Source organism: Piliocolobus tephrosceles, chromosome 11 (genome assembly GCF_002776525.5).
Source record: "Piliocolobus tephrosceles isolate RC106 chromosome 11, ASM277652v3, whole genome shotgun sequence".
Taxonomy (NCBI): domain Eukaryota; kingdom Metazoa; phylum Chordata; class Mammalia; order Primates; family Cercopithecidae; genus Piliocolobus; species Piliocolobus tephrosceles.
The window spans coordinates 42,923,030-42,939,141 of NC_045444.1; positions in this window are offsets into that span (position 1 = coordinate 42,923,030).

Consider the following 16,112-nt stretch of genomic DNA (forward strand, 5'->3'; position numbering starts at 1 on the left):
TTCTTTTTTAGTTTGGATAATTTGCATTGGTCTAACTTAAAGTTCAACAATTCCTTTCACTGCTATATCCAGACTGTTGATAAGTCATTCAGTAGAAAATTTATCAAATAAATTCTTCTTCTCTGTTTAGCAAGTTTTTAAAAAATTCCTACATTCTCACTTGATTTCTTTTTAAATTTCTATATACCTACTGAAATTTCTCATTTGTTCATACATGTGTTAATCTTTTTACTACACTCTTTAACATATTTAACATAGTTGTTTTGAAATACTTCATCTAAAGTACCATGATCTCATCACATCTTGGTTTGATTCTGTTGACTCCTTTGTCTCTTGCTAATGGGTAATTTGTCATAGTCATTGTTATTGTTTGTGTGTATCATATAATAACACACTGAATGTAGACATGGCTAAAGGAAAAATTGAGAGTGAGGTAAATTTGCAACAGGAAATGGGCACACTTCTTATGGCAGTTCGTTAATATGAAGGTTAGGTCAGTCTAAGTAGTAGCTGAACTCAGTTGATTGTGGTGGTTGTTCTAATTACCCCTGATTAACCATAGACTTCAAATTCCTCCAGTCATAGACTACTACTACCATGTGCTTAGGTTGAGGCACCTAGGGTGCTGGAGGGTTTTAACAGTATTTTGCTCCATCCTCACCTTTTAGCAGACCTTGCATCCCCATGCCACAGAGTGGGTCCCCATTCAGTATCTTTCCCCTTTCCCAGAGAATATACTGCCTGCATTAGCTTGTTTCTATGTACAAGGCTTTTGCAGGTGCCAGGGGATTTCTAGTTTCTTATTTTAGCCTTCTCATCCTTCCTTCCTCTGTCATCATGATAGCCAAGATCTACATTGCTTTTTCATCAGTGTAAGATCATGTACTTAACTTTTCTATTCTATTCTTAGTGAAATACAGCATTTCTCATCTCCTGCTACTCCAATGGCAGCCAAACTGGTATCAGGGGTGTATGGAGGTTGCCTGCTTCTCTCTTAGTGGCAACACCTTTATTTTCATGTGAGGAAAGGATTCAGAACAGGGTTAGACATTGCACCTTTCCCTCAACAGCAACCAATCATATCTACATTCCTGCATCACCAAAGAATTTGTCATGCTTCCAGTCCTACTAAGGAGTACCTGGTTAGGGCCCATGAACAAGCATTAGTGAGTGCTTGCAGATTCTCCTTTGTATGGGGTTTCCATGGGTTCTCAACTATCATGCTGGCCTATTGGGCCTTTAAGTATTTTTTAAATATTCAATTTGCATTAGTCAGGATTCTCCAAAAAAAAGAGGACCAAGAGGATGTATATAAAATGATTTATTATAAGGAATTGGCTTATATGATTATGGGCACTGAGAAGTCCACACCGAGGGGAACCAATGGTATAGATCCAGTCTGAGTCTGAAAGCCTGAGATGCAGGAGAACCATTCATATCAGTTCCAGTTTCAGTCTGCATCTGAAGGCAAGAAAAGTCTGCTGTTCCAGTTTGGAGGCATTTAGACAGATAGAAATAATTCCTTCTTAGCACTTTACTCTATTTAGGCCAGATTATTTTTTGTGGTTTGTTGTTGTTGTTGTTTTAGTAGAGACAAGGTTTCACCATGTTGGCCATGTTGGCTGGTCTCAAATGCCTGACCTCAAGTAATCCACCTGCCTCTGCCTCCCAAAGTGCTGTGATTACAGGTGTGAGCCACCACACTGGCCAGGTCTTCACAGATTGCATGAGACCCACCTTCACTGAGAAGAGCAGTATGTTTTACTCAGTCTACTGATTCAAACATTAATATCATCCAGAAACACTCTCACAGACAGGCTCAGAATAATGTTTAACCAAATATCTGGGCACTCATTGGCCTTGTTAATTTGGCACATAAAATTAACCATCACACAGTTGTTTTCTTTTTATCTGATTGTATAGCATCCATCTTTTTCTACTTTATTCTGCCAAAGGCAAATTTAATGTGGTCCACCTCTCCTGGAGGGTCTTGACATCCTCTGAAACTCAGTGATCTTAGTAGCTTTGAAACTTCAACTATCTGATGAGTACAAACAAGACATACTTTTGTAGATTAATTATTTTTATTGTTAGAGTAGGAGCTTTTTATATCCAAAGTAGAAGCAGCTTTCCCAAATAGTCTTAACATTCAGGGTAAAAAAATTTTGAATCAAGGCATGTTCATTGAGCACCTGTCAGTTTGTTTGATTTTTTTCAATAACTGAAAAAATGAGTTAGCGATGCAATGTCTCTAATCTTAATGCATTACAAATCTAGTGCATGAGATAGGTTGTGATGTATATAAATAACACTAACAGTTTAGTGAGAATAAATTAATAATAATTTTATTTTAGCTATTTAAAACAGTAGTACCACTTGCCTCATTACTCAGTTTATGATATACTTTTATTTCTATATTTTTCACATGCAAAACATTTATAATGGCATTTTTACCTTATTCCTGTTATTACTTTTAAGAATAAAATTGACCTTTTTATTTTTTGAATGACCATGCTTGGCTTCTCTGAATGAAGCCATAGAATTTCATTCCTAAATTCTAACAAGCTAACATCATGCTTAACTAAATCTTTTCTTTTATGAAGAGTTTAGAGAACTAAAATGTGATGGCCTTAAGCAAGTTGTAAAGATATGCATTGTTTTCTTTGCTGAATAAAAGCATGGACATAGAAATGTAGCTTGACAGGGATTGACTACATTTTTATATTAATGTTTCCCTCATAGTAAACATAAAAACAGACCCTCTTCCCACAATATATATTACTTATGTACTACTATATAAGAGTTTACTAAAATAACAATTTATATTTTTGAAAATTATGTAATGGAGATCTAAATATTTCTTAATTTCAATTTTTCATTTTTTAATTTCATATTAACAAATAATTTTTTTAAAGTTTAGAACATAAATACATCTGTGGGACCTTGAAATGTTCAAACCCTCTTGACACAGTGCCTATAAATGTAGTATCAACAAAATGATCTTACTCCCACCTTTTTAATCAAGGCCAAGAGTGATGGTAAAGACAGAAAAGGTGACAAAGGCCAAACCACTAGTGGCCACAGCTCCATAGTTTCTGGATGAAATAATTTATACACTAAAACTAGCAGAAAGAACCCCATTATACACCTCAAAGGGGAAAGTGTAGGTGTGTCAATAACAGATCATGCATGTTCATAGTTATTTAGATTCATGTAGTTAAACGTGATCATCTAAACCTAACTTGTAATATGTTTGAAAAAATAGATGAAGACAGTATCATTGGAAACTTTCCACACTGATAGCTCAGTTCTGTACTTCTGCTACAAAGTTGAAAAATGTGTCCTAAAAGGCAAATATATAAAAACATTCCTGTGAGAAGGGATAGCAAATTGTTCCAAGCCTATACAAACCTCGGCAGATATAAATCATGTAATAGCTGAGAATTCCATTAACAATTTAGAGCATTCCATTAAACAATTCCAAATGTCATCAGAGTTTCTCCAACATATAAACCATATTTCTATCAAAATCTCCCCCATTTTTGACTATTTGTTGTTCATGCTATTGCTGTGGATGCCAAACTGAAATCTATAGGAATTAACCAAGACAAGTACCTTAAAAATTGAGTTCCCACCCCCGCCATACACAGCAATATGGCCAAAAATGCCTTAGCATGAAAACTATTACAATTTTGATTTCTTGAAATTTTCTGGAACCTTGCTGAAAAGGAAACTGTTGTATGAAACCGTTATTTCAAAGATCCATTTCGACTCCTCTGAAAATTATTAACTGAGAAGTAACAGCATCAAGTTAATTTTGTGAGCAGTGGCCAATTTCCACTTGCTCTTCTCCCTCTGTTTTCCCTGCTACAAACAGTAGAAAGATGTCAGTGCAGTTGGCTATTCCTTAACAGTAAAATTCCCCTTCCGTTCCAAACAGTTCAGCAGACTCTCAGTACAGAATAAACTAATGGTCACAGTTCTTTGCTCTTTGTCGTGTTAATTTTTAAAAATATATGTGATGATCATCTCCTGAATTTCAATTTCCTGAAGACAATATGACAAATTTATTTTAACTATTCTGATGCAGAAAGCTAATTAAGTAAACTGGTTCAGCAACTGATCATGTTTCACTAATTTCAACCATCTGCCTCAACATTTGTTCCTATGTGTACCAGCTTTCATAGCTTCTTTCCTCTAATAGCAATTAATGAAACTGTTAATAAGCTACATATATCATACACTGTTAAAACAATTTACCAAAGGGTAGCATTATGAGACAAATTATATTTAACAATTGTAGAAGAATGACTCTGATTATCACATGTACAACATCAATTAGATTTTTTAAATTTATGCTTCTCAAGTAATTATCTAACTAATTTGGTGCACATTCTATGTATAATTTGTAATTTTAAACTCCTGGTCAGATTTTGCCATCATTTTTACATGCTGACTGCTTATATGAGGCAGATATTAATGAAACATAACCTCTCTGCAAATTACTGAGCCTTGCTTTTATTTTCATTCATTGTGCTTTTTCATAGTAACTTTTTCAACCGGGCGCGGTGGCTCAAGCCTGTAATCCCAGCACTTTGGGAGGCCAAGACGGGCGGATCACAAGGTCAGGAGATCGAGACCATCCTGGCTAACCCAGTGAAACCCCGTCTCTAATAAAAAATACAAAAATCTAGCCCGGTGAGGTGGCGGGCGCCTGTAGTCCCAGCTACTCGGGAGGCTGAGGCAGGAGAATGGCGTAAACCCGGGAAGCGGAGCTTGCAGTGAGCTGAGATCTGGCCACTGCACTCCAGCCTGGGCAACAGAGCGAGACTCCGTCTCAAAAAAAAAAAAAAAAAAGAACTTTTTCACTTACTGTGCAATGCATAAAAAGGCAAATTGTACTATTATCCAGTTTTTGCACTATATTCAAAGAATGATGTGATATATGCACACACATATAGAATAATTTTAATTTTAAATGAGGTTAATTTATAAATATATTTTACAAATATCCTTTAAAAAACAGTACACCAAAAACCAAAAAATAAGTGGCTTTTATAAAGTAAGTCCTATCTAATTTAAACTTCTACAATAGCATTATGGATCTGGTAACTCCTTTATAAATGAAAAATACAAAATATGATTTGATTTTGCCAAAGATTTGGTATTTATTTTCCTGGTAATTAAAAAAAATTTAAAAATGAACATTTCTTCAAAATATGTTTTATAAATACACAGTATTGATGAGTAAGTGCTAAAAGCTCAACTCATCAATACTCTGTAGTTCTCTGTTTAGCCACTACTCTGTCCAAGGGTATGTGAGTGCACACACACTCACACATATTCAAACTCATAGTCTTCTCTATTATAACCACTACCTTTGCTTCCATAACCACATTTACAATATTATTATAGAGGAAGAAATCCTGTATATCATGACATCCAGGACATTTTTACAAAGCTCCAAGATGTGGATGATCCCACACATTCCTCCCCCTAATAAGCTGTGTGGACAGCATAGACCTAATCTAAGAATTTTCAGCCTGGGCATCGTGGCTCATGCCTGTAATCCCAGCATTTTGAGAGTCTGAGGCAGATGGATCATTGAGGTCAGGAGTTCAAAACCAGCTGGTCCAACATGATGAAACCCATCACTACCAAAAATACAAAAATTAGCCAGGTGTCATGGCACATGACTGTGGTCTCAGCTACTTGGGAGGCTAAGATGAGAGGGTCACTTGAACTGGGAGGCAGAGGTTGCAGTGAGCCTATTGCACACCTGCACTCCAGCCTGGGTGACAAAACAAGACTGTCTCAAAAAAAAAAAAAAAAAAAAAAAAAAACCCTAAGGATCTTCAAAATGCTTTTTACCAATTTGTAGCAGATGATATGTACAAGAAAAATACATCTGAAATATTAACAGTAAAAACATATACCAAGTTTCCAAAGCAATTTAGCAAAAAGTCTCTTCAGAGTTTTAATGAATCAGAGAGGAGATACATTTATAGCTTAATTCCCATCTGACATAGTTTGGATATCTGTCATCACTCAAATCTCATGTTAAATTGTAATCCCAAAAGCTGGAGGTGGGGCCTGGTAGGAGGTGTTTGGATCATGGGGGCACGGATCCTTCGCAGCCTGGTGCAATCTTCATGATAGTGAGTTCTCGTGAGATCTGGTCCTTTAAAAGTGTGTGGTACCTTCCTCACCACTCTCTTTTACTTGCTCCTGCTTTCAACATGTGATATTCCTGGTCTTCTTTGCCTTCTACCATGATTGCAAGTTTCCTGAGGCTTCATCAGAAGCCAAACAGATGCCCAGGACCATGCTTCTTACACAGCCTGCAGAATCATGAGCCAATAAAACCTCTTTTGTTTATAAATTACCCAATCTCAGATACTTCTTTATACCAAAGCAAGAACAGCCTAATACATCATTCTATACTACACTATATTCACTCTATGACTCAGGTTTATCAAGACTGGAGATGACTCAAGGACTGATAAACTCTTTTTTTTGGTACACTTAACAAAAGTCTCTTTACAAGAAAAACATAAGAGCCTTTTGAGAAGCAGCTCATTCTAAAGCAGGAAAGAGGAAGAGCACTAATTTGGCTCAAATACAAAAGCTTGACACCTATGAGGTTGAATACAGAGGAGGAATCACCACTCAGGCTATCTCTAGTTCATTTCCACGAATGTGTGTTTTATCTCATTTAATCTTTGAGTATATAAGGTTTAAAGAATTTCGGCAAACATCAAAGCATGACCATTAAGTTATGCAACTTCTTGACTGGAGACATAGCTAGTACTGCCTGTACCCAGTCAACAAATGTCTATCAATTCTTCCCTGCTCCTCGCCCAAATTGCAGATTATAATTGTCCTTCTCTGCTTCTTAAATTTAAAGCTAAGCTACTGAAAATACCTATAAATACATCTCATGAGAACAATTACTTCTTAGATTATCTGATATGATCATTTCTAGTGATAAACAAGTACATATTGGTATGGTTTAGTTAGGAACAAGGGTTGAAGGGGTACAATGAGATGCCAAGCGGTCTTGGTTCCCTTGTGTTTTGCATATTTTTAAACAGCAAAGAAATTTCTATTGAAACTATTACTACTTTACTATTGTCATAAAAAGAGAATTGAGATACCCAAAGAATAATAATCAAAATAATGCAAATGACAAGAATGAGATTCTTGGAAGAATGAGGAAAAAGGAATTGCTAAAAGCATTAAGCAAAAATGATAGAATAGTTTGTCCTCCTTTAAACCTGCCCCAATTTTATTGTATAAATAACTTACATTTTACAATGGATACTCTGTATCTTAATTAAAATAATCAGTTTGAAAATCCCCTAAACCAAAGAAGCAATAAAAATACTGAGAAACACTGCCTTCTTCAAATCATAGGAGAATAATTCCACCCAGCTATCTTAGTTTGATTTATTGTCACTAAACAGAATGCCACAGACTGGGTAATTTATAAACAGTAGAAGTTTATTTGGCTCATGGTTCTGGAAGTTGGGAAATCCATGATCAAGGGGTCATCTGATGAGGATCTTCTTGCTGCATTATTCCATGGTGGAAGGGCAGAAGGGCTGTGAATTCCCTTGCAGTCACGGCAAAAAGAAGACAATGAAAATAATGGTTTCTACTACTCTTTCTTTTCAGAATCCTGAGATGAGAACCTCTTGTGGTGAGAAGCACCAACAATCACCACAGAGGGTCCCCAGATTAGCTACTCCTCTAGGGAGAACTAGAGGTAATCTCAATTCTGATTGAGATTACCTGAGGTAATCTCAATTCTGGCTCCATTTCCCTTATCTAAAATAATCTCTCAACTTTGACCTTGATAACGTTGGCAGCGAATAAAGATGAAGACCACATCACAAATCCAACAAGTACCACTCATTGACTGGTAATGGGAAATTTGGTCCTAAAGTTTCTGTAGACCAGAGATATTTAACTCTGCAGGCTTCCTGTGAATAAACACCCCATATCCTACCCTCTCTTTGTCTACCACTCTAAATGTGGCCACTCAGCAGCCATCTTCCTTTGTAAAGGTGAAGCAGAAAAGTTCCAATGAGAAAAGTCATTGACAACTTTGCTTGTTGGTAGTACACTAGTCATTTTTCAACGAAGCCTTCAAAGACTCAAATGTATTATCTTGAATACAAAGAGCAAAATCTAATATCTCTAACATTATCAGGAAAATCAACTGTTTAGTATAGGTTTTTTTCTCTTTTAACAATGTTAATTTTGGGTGGTTTTTTTTTTTTTTGAGATTTTTCAACCAAGCCTTCAAAGATAACTCAAATGTATTATCTTGAATACAAACAGCAAAATCTAATCTCTCTAACATTATCAGGAAAATCAACTGTTTAATATAGGTTTTTTTTTCTCTTTTAACAATGTCAATTTTTTTGTTTTTGTTTTGCTTTTTTGGAGACAGGGTCTCATGCCCCTCTCCCAGGCATGAGTAGAGCAGCATGATCATGGCTCACTGCAACCTCGATTTTGCAGGCTCAGGTGATTCTCCCACCTCAGCCTCCCGAGTAGCTGGGACTCCAGATGTGTGCAACCACACTCAGCTAATTTCTTTGTACTTTTTGTAGAGAAGGGGTTTTGCCATATTATTCAGGCTGGTCTCAGACTCCTGGGCTCAAACGACCCACCTGCCTCGGCTCCCCAAAGTGCTGGGATTACAGACATGAGCCACCACGCCTAGGCAACAATGTCACTTTTGAAAACCATATTTTTAAGAAAATTATTTGACCGTTAATTATTTAGGCTGTAATGACAACCTGAGTTATTTTTTTATTATAAATTAGTGAACTGTTTATAATGAAATAATTCCCTAATAACTCAGAAGACATATAGAGCCCTTTCCTCTAATAAATTGCCCCTAATATGCTTCTCTTTTGCATAAAGAGTCCTTTGTCCTTCCTCTAAATTGGCTGTTATTTCTCACCATTGTCATTATATTACTGCTTCTCATCTGCTCCCTTATTCTATGTACAATTGTCTGGGTAAGGTTTTGAAAGTGTGCCAACCTCTTCTCTGGAGTAAGCTCTGGACTGTCATTTATCATTTAGAGGACTTTTTCATTTACTCCCTGGTTCACAATTTGGTTTCACACCACAGACTAAAATCTGCCTTCTGGACCCACTGAGGTTCGCCATATTGTATATGTTATTGTTGTTTTCCCAGAGAGCATCATATGTTTAAAATAGATTGACTTGTGTTACCATAAATAAGAAATAAGAACTTGCCAGGAATTTAATATATAGTCTAATGGCCTTAGAGAAATGCAAGCAGTTTTGAAGTTTCATTCTCATAAGCATTTTTGGTTTCCACCAAAAAATGACTTTTAAATAAGAAAAATATAGCTATTTTCATCGTGGCTAGCTCTGGCTATTTAAATTAGGCCAACTCAAGTGCATACATATACCATAGATCCTTAAAGCAAGACTTAGGTATCCACCAGGGTTTATAGCTTTTATTGTGAACCTCCTCTTACTTATTCCCAACCTATTCCCTCATTTTATTTCTACTAAGGATCAGTCTTCTGGATCTGTGACTCCTGACTTTATTTCTGCTTATGGTATTTGAGCTTCAGTTTTGCCAGTGAATCTGGTTTGGCTACTATTCCCATTTTTTACTCCATGGGTTACATCTGGTAGAAATCTCTTGCTACAGCTCCAGGAAACACACACACACACACATCTAGTCACAGGAACCCATATATCTACCATTCACCCTGTATTGAGAGAATATTTAGACTCCCAATCTGAAGGTCGTTGTGCATTACAGCAAGTTCAACACTTATTGATAGTTTGCATCAATAGGAGGCAAGTTATCCTATATCTTCTGTCAAAGTGAAAGGCATGTGAAATGGGAAAATGGAAAACATTATTTCATGACTTTTTTCCTTTTCACATTTATTTAACCACCTCAGGATTAAATGTGCAGAAATGCAATCAGAAACATGAATAGAAAGTTAGTGATTACTTAATAAGATTGTTTAACTTTTTCAAAATCATGAAAATTGCCAGGCACAATTTTTAACAATCTGCTAACTACTCCATAAGATAAAGCAACAGGATGTTGAAGGAGTCTTTTCCTATTGTCTTAGAAATTTTGCTGAAGTTTCAATAATGAAAACAGTAGGTAATAAATATATTCACTTTCTGAAAATAAACAAACAAGAAAAACTAGATACACCTATGCTAGACTTAATTAAGATTATAGAAACTATCTAGTGATTTCATCACACTGAACCATTTCCTGCCTATAGGAGAATTGATAATAAATTAGAAAGGGAGATTGAAATAGATCATCAAGATAGACAGTGCTGTGTCAATTCATTTCCTTTCCCCAACCTGTAAAGAAGAGAAAGGAACTGCTCCCCACTCACAAGCAAAGGAAGATTGGCATGCTTGCCAGTCAGACAAGCATTTAACTTTCCACATGAATATTTGCTAAGCTCTGACAATCTTGGAGAACCAGAAGTGAGTGAGGTGATTAGGTGTTTGGACAGTTTGTAATGTGTCTTAGGGAGATTGGGAGCATGTGAACAAAGAGATTGACTTCTACTTCCTGCTTGCAAAATTTTGAGGGCAGTAATATGAGTGGAGTGTGAGAGATGGGCAGGGTAAGGAGACCATTCAGTTGTGAGGTCAGCTTGTCCTTACACCAGTTGGTGTGGTTAGAAAGCATTAAGTCCCCTTAAGCCAAATGATCACTACTTACAATAGCTGGGCTCAGAGCAAGTTGATGCAATTTTGCCCAAGATGGCTGCCTTCTGCCTTGAGAAGCTCCAATGTAAGTGGCTAAGTGGGTTGTTCCCCCAGTGTCAGGAAGTAAAAGGGATCAGGCAGAGCTCAGAGCTCATTGCTCTGTCTTTGAATGTGAGCAGGCCCTAAACAGAGTTTGTCATGTATGAGTGTAATCTCCTGGAGAAATCGTCATATGTTCTGGGCAAGAAGCAGATGACTGTTTGCCAAAGGGCTTTAAAAATTCTGAACATTCAGCATGAATTCATAGTGGATCATGAATGATTCTAAAATTTGTCTTGAAAAAAAAAAAATCCATGATAGGCTATGCTGCAAAAACAGGTTTATTATTAAAATATCACCAAAAACCCTATGTTTGAGCATTCTAACACATTTTGTACTATCAATATTCTATGCCCGCACAGTGGAAACAAAGAAGGAAATGTGAGTAAGAAAGCCCTAAGTAATTTTTAACAGTGATAAAGGAGCTTGATTTAATGTTAACAAATGCAGATATTTCAAGTAATGACTTGGCCTTTTGAAAAGACATTAAGGGGGGCTCCTATGGTAATGTTGACAATACTTACGCATTGTTAGACCACTACCACAAAAAGACAAGGACCTAGCAGAAGTGACCACCCTCACTTATCCACTGACAGTACAAAGCTTGGGATTTACACCATCATCAATCAAAATACTATAATTGATTGCTAAATGTGAATTTTTCCTCTCCTTTCTAAAAATAGCCCTCCTTATTTAATACAACGAATCCACTGAATAAATGAAAGACAACCAAAATCTATTTTTGAATAAAAATTACAAATAATACTCCTGAAGCTAAAGTGATTTTCAGTTTCAAATGCAAAAACAGAAAGATAGAAATCAACATGTACATTGTTTAGAAGAGGTGGGAAGATTTTGAATAAACAAGTGATTTAATAAACCACATAGCTTATAATCCTTTCAAAATCCACTGTTCCTTTTCTACACACAACTATGCCAAGTTTAGATCCTTCTCAAATGTCACAGTTTTGATTTCTGAAATGATCTCGTTTACAGATAGCAAGTCATATCTTTGTGTTTTCAAAATCTTTTAAGTTTATTAGAACTACTATCAGCGACAGTTTAAAAACAATTCCTGGGGCCAGGCACAGTGCCTCTCGCCTGTAAAGCCAGCACTTGGGGAGGCCGAGGCAGGTGGATCGTTTGAGGTCAGGAGTTTGAGACCAGCCTGGCAACATGGTGAAACCCTGTCTCTACTAAAAATACAAAAATTAACCAGGCCTGGTGGCGGGCACCAGTAATCCCAGCTACTTGGGCAGCTGAGGCAGGAAAATCACTTGAACCTGGGAAATGGACATTGCAGTGAGCCAAGATCACGCCATTGCACTCTTGCAGTGCAACTTGCCTGGGCGACAAGAGCAAAACTCCATCTCAAAAAATCAAAAACAAACAAACAAACAAATTCCTGGGATATCCAACTGGAAACCCAACAAGTGACCTTGAAATTAACTTTAGATCCAACAACTTAGAAAAATCAAGAGGGAATAAAATAAGTTACATATTTTGGGGTTTTGTTTTTATCTCAGGATTTAACTGAATTCAGGATCTTTTAAAAACTCACATGTGGGGAGTTTCCTGCTTTTCTTCCTGGTTAAAAAAAAAGAGAGATTAAAAAATGAAATTTAGTGCTAGAACCATATTCTCATTATCTTCTCATATTTTCATGTCTACTAAACCTATAGAGGGTTGCTAGGTGATTAAAACACACATTTTCTGAATCCTAGAATTCAGTTTTAAAACATTTCAATGTTGAAGGAACATGATATCAACCACATTTTAAATACAGGAGTCAACGCAAGTGCTGTGTTTTTAAGTCTAGATTCCATTTAGGCATCTTCTTTTTAAGCTAGTTAGGTATGTATGATAAGAAAGCATGGCCCAGCTATAGAAACACAAGACATGATTGGACTAAAATAAGCTGCAGAGTGGTTTTGTTTCTCTCCCATGATCTGGCAGGTCACACTGGGGAAGAGTAGGTTGGGGGCAGCCATGACAGCTGACTCTCAGTCCGAATCCTTTGTAATGGAGGGATGATTGTTTTTCTGCCATCGTGTCCAAATGACAAAGGAAACAGCCAGAAAAATAAAACGTTTGCATCTGTTAAGTACCACCTACACCTGCCTACAGATCTTCATGACGCAGATTGAGAACAAAGTGCATATGTTACTAGGCAGAGGGGGCTGGGGTTCATAGCACGAATCCTATTGGCAGGGATGTATTTTAGTGAGTTGAATTATGCCTGTCTGATAAACAACATTTGGGTTCACCACAGGGAGGACTTGGAAAGAGAGGCTGTTCACAAGGAGATGCTGACACTTGGGGAAAAAAAAGCACTGAGGAAATATAATAGAACAAAATCCCATTTAACTATTGATGATGACTTCTCCAGCATGAGGTTTTGCTGGTCGTTACTATCATGGAAAAAGTTACACAGATACTGATATTCCATTAAAAAAATAGACTCATTTCTTCAAATAACTATCACTATACCAATAGAATTCCACTGAAAAAAGACTTAAAACTTTCAGAGAATTTTAAAGAAATTTGGGGTAAATTCTTCTCACAGATTCAAGATTGTCACCTCTGAGTTTGTCTGAAATTTTGGATTTAGCTAGATGAGTTAGCTAACACTTATCTCTGAAGCTTATTTCAGACTCTTCAGTATAGTAGATATGTGATTTATATGTTTTTATGTTTTTAATTGGCCTTATTCCGTAATCTTGCTAAATTAACTTTTAAATTGTAATAATTTACTTATAGATGACTGAGAATTTCTTAGTTACGCAGTTATATCTTCTGAAATGCAATGACAATTGTATTTTTTCCTTCCCAATTCTTGTAGTTCCTTTGTCTTGGTTGACTGTATCAGTTAGGCTCTTCAAGACAACATTGAAGAATATGTAGTAAATTTGCAGCCATATTGTTCCATTCTTCAAATCCAGATGAACGTTTTTGTCATTCCCCATTAGGTATTATATTTCTGGATGTTTTTGTAGATACTCCTTATTAAATTAAGAGCTTCCTTCTATTCACAGTTTGCTAAGATGTTTGATCATGAATGAGAATTGAATTCTAGTCTAAGCTTTTTCTATGTATATTGAGATGACTGTATGATTTTTCTTTGTTAATTTGTGAAGTCCACTGATTTTTAAAACGATAAACCAATTTTGCATTCCTAGAATAAACCTAACTTAATCATCATGTACCATCTTTTTTGTGTATTGCCATTCTGGGTTTACTAATACTTTGTTTAGGGATTTTTATCTATGTTCATGAGTAAGATTGGCTTGTCAATTTTCTTACTCAAAATATTCTTAAGAAGTTTTCATTTCAAAGTTATGCTTGCCTCATCAAACAAGTTGAGGAATGTTTTCTTTTTATTTTCTATTAGAATTGCTCTAAATTGATGTCCTCTTAAAACGTTTGACAGAATTCAACAAAGATAATAAGTATATTGGAAGTATTATTTGTGGAAAGGTGAGATATTGTTTGGTCAGTTTGGTTTGATTTGGGTTAATTTGTTTACCTTTTGAATTCAGAATTTACCATTTTAATAGCAAATGATATTGACATTTATACTCTTATTTCATATTAAAACTTTGTATTAATACTCATTTCTTATTTTCATTCTTGTATCAGTTTTGGTAAGTTTTGATTTTTTAGAAATTTCTCAATGTCATCTAAATTTTCAAACTTATTACTGTATAGTCATTCATGATATTCTCCTTTGATATTTTTTGTTTCTGAAAGGTCTATAATAATGTCATTTTTTCCCATTTATTATATTTGTTATCTGTCCTCTTTTTTTTCTTGATCATTTTACCAAACATTTACCCATTTTATTAGCCTTTTCAAGTTAATCTATTTTATTTGCCTATTAGACTTCTGGCTTTGTCAATTTCTATATTTTTAAGAGAAGCATGGTTAGATTTAGCTTTTTATTGATACATAATATTTGTATATTTTGTTACATGCATAGAATATGGAATGATCAAGTCAGGGTATCTGGGCTATCCATCACCTCAAGTATTTATCATTGCTATGTATTGGGAATATGTCAAGTTCTCTCTTCCAGCTATTTTGAAATCTACAATACATTGCTGTTAGCTATAGTAAATCTACTGTGCTATCAAACATTATTTCTTCTATTTAATTGTATGTTTGTATGTATGTTTTACCCATTAAACAATTTTTATTCATTCCCCCAACGCCCCCCACCCCCCACCCCCAACACACACCCTTCCCAGCCTCTGGTAAGTATCTTTCTACTGACTACCTCCATGAGATCAATCTTTTTAACTCTCACATTTGAGTGAGAACACATGATATTTGTTTTTCTGTGCCTTGCTTATTTCAGTTCACATAATCACCTCCAGTTTCATCCATGTTGCTGTAAATAACAGGATTTTATTTTATTTTATTTTTTTATGGCCAAGTAGTATTCCACTGTGTTTATTTACCACATTTTCTTTATCTATTCATCTGCTGATGGACACTTAGTTTGATTCCATATCTTGGCTATTGTGAATAGTGCTGCCATAAACATGGGGTACAGGTATCTCTACAATATACTGATTTCCTTTCCTTTGGATAAACACTCAGTAGTGTTATTGTTCGATCTTGTGCTGGCTCTACTTTTAAGTTTTTTGAGAAACCTCCATACAGTTTTCCATAATGGCTATACTAATTTACATTCCCACCAACACTGTATAAGGGTTCCCTTTTCTCCACATCATCACCAGCATCGGATTTTTTTTGCCTTTTTAAAAGTAGCCATTCTAACTGGGAGAAGATAATATCTCATCGTGATTTTCATTTGTGTCTCCCTGATCATTAGTGATGTCAAGCAATTTTTCATACCTGTTTGCCATTTATGTCTTCTTTTGAGATATGTCTATTCATATCTTTTGCCCACTTTTTAGTGGGACCATTTGTTGTTGCTGTTGTTGTTGTTTTGGCTGTTGCATTGTTTGACTTTCTTATATATTCTGGATACTAGTCTCTTGTCAGATGAATCATTGTTAGGTATTTTTTCCCTATCACCAAGTTGTTTTTACTCTCTTGATTGTTTCCTTTGCTGTGCAAAAGCATTTTAGTTTAATATAGTCCCATTTATCTATTTTTGTTTTCATTGTCTGTGCTTTTGAGGTCTTAGCCATAAAATCTTTGCCTAGACAAATGGCCTATAGTGTTTTGTCTATGTTTTATTCTAGTAGTTTTACAGTTTGGCATCTTACTTTTAGATATTTGATCATTTTGACTTGATTT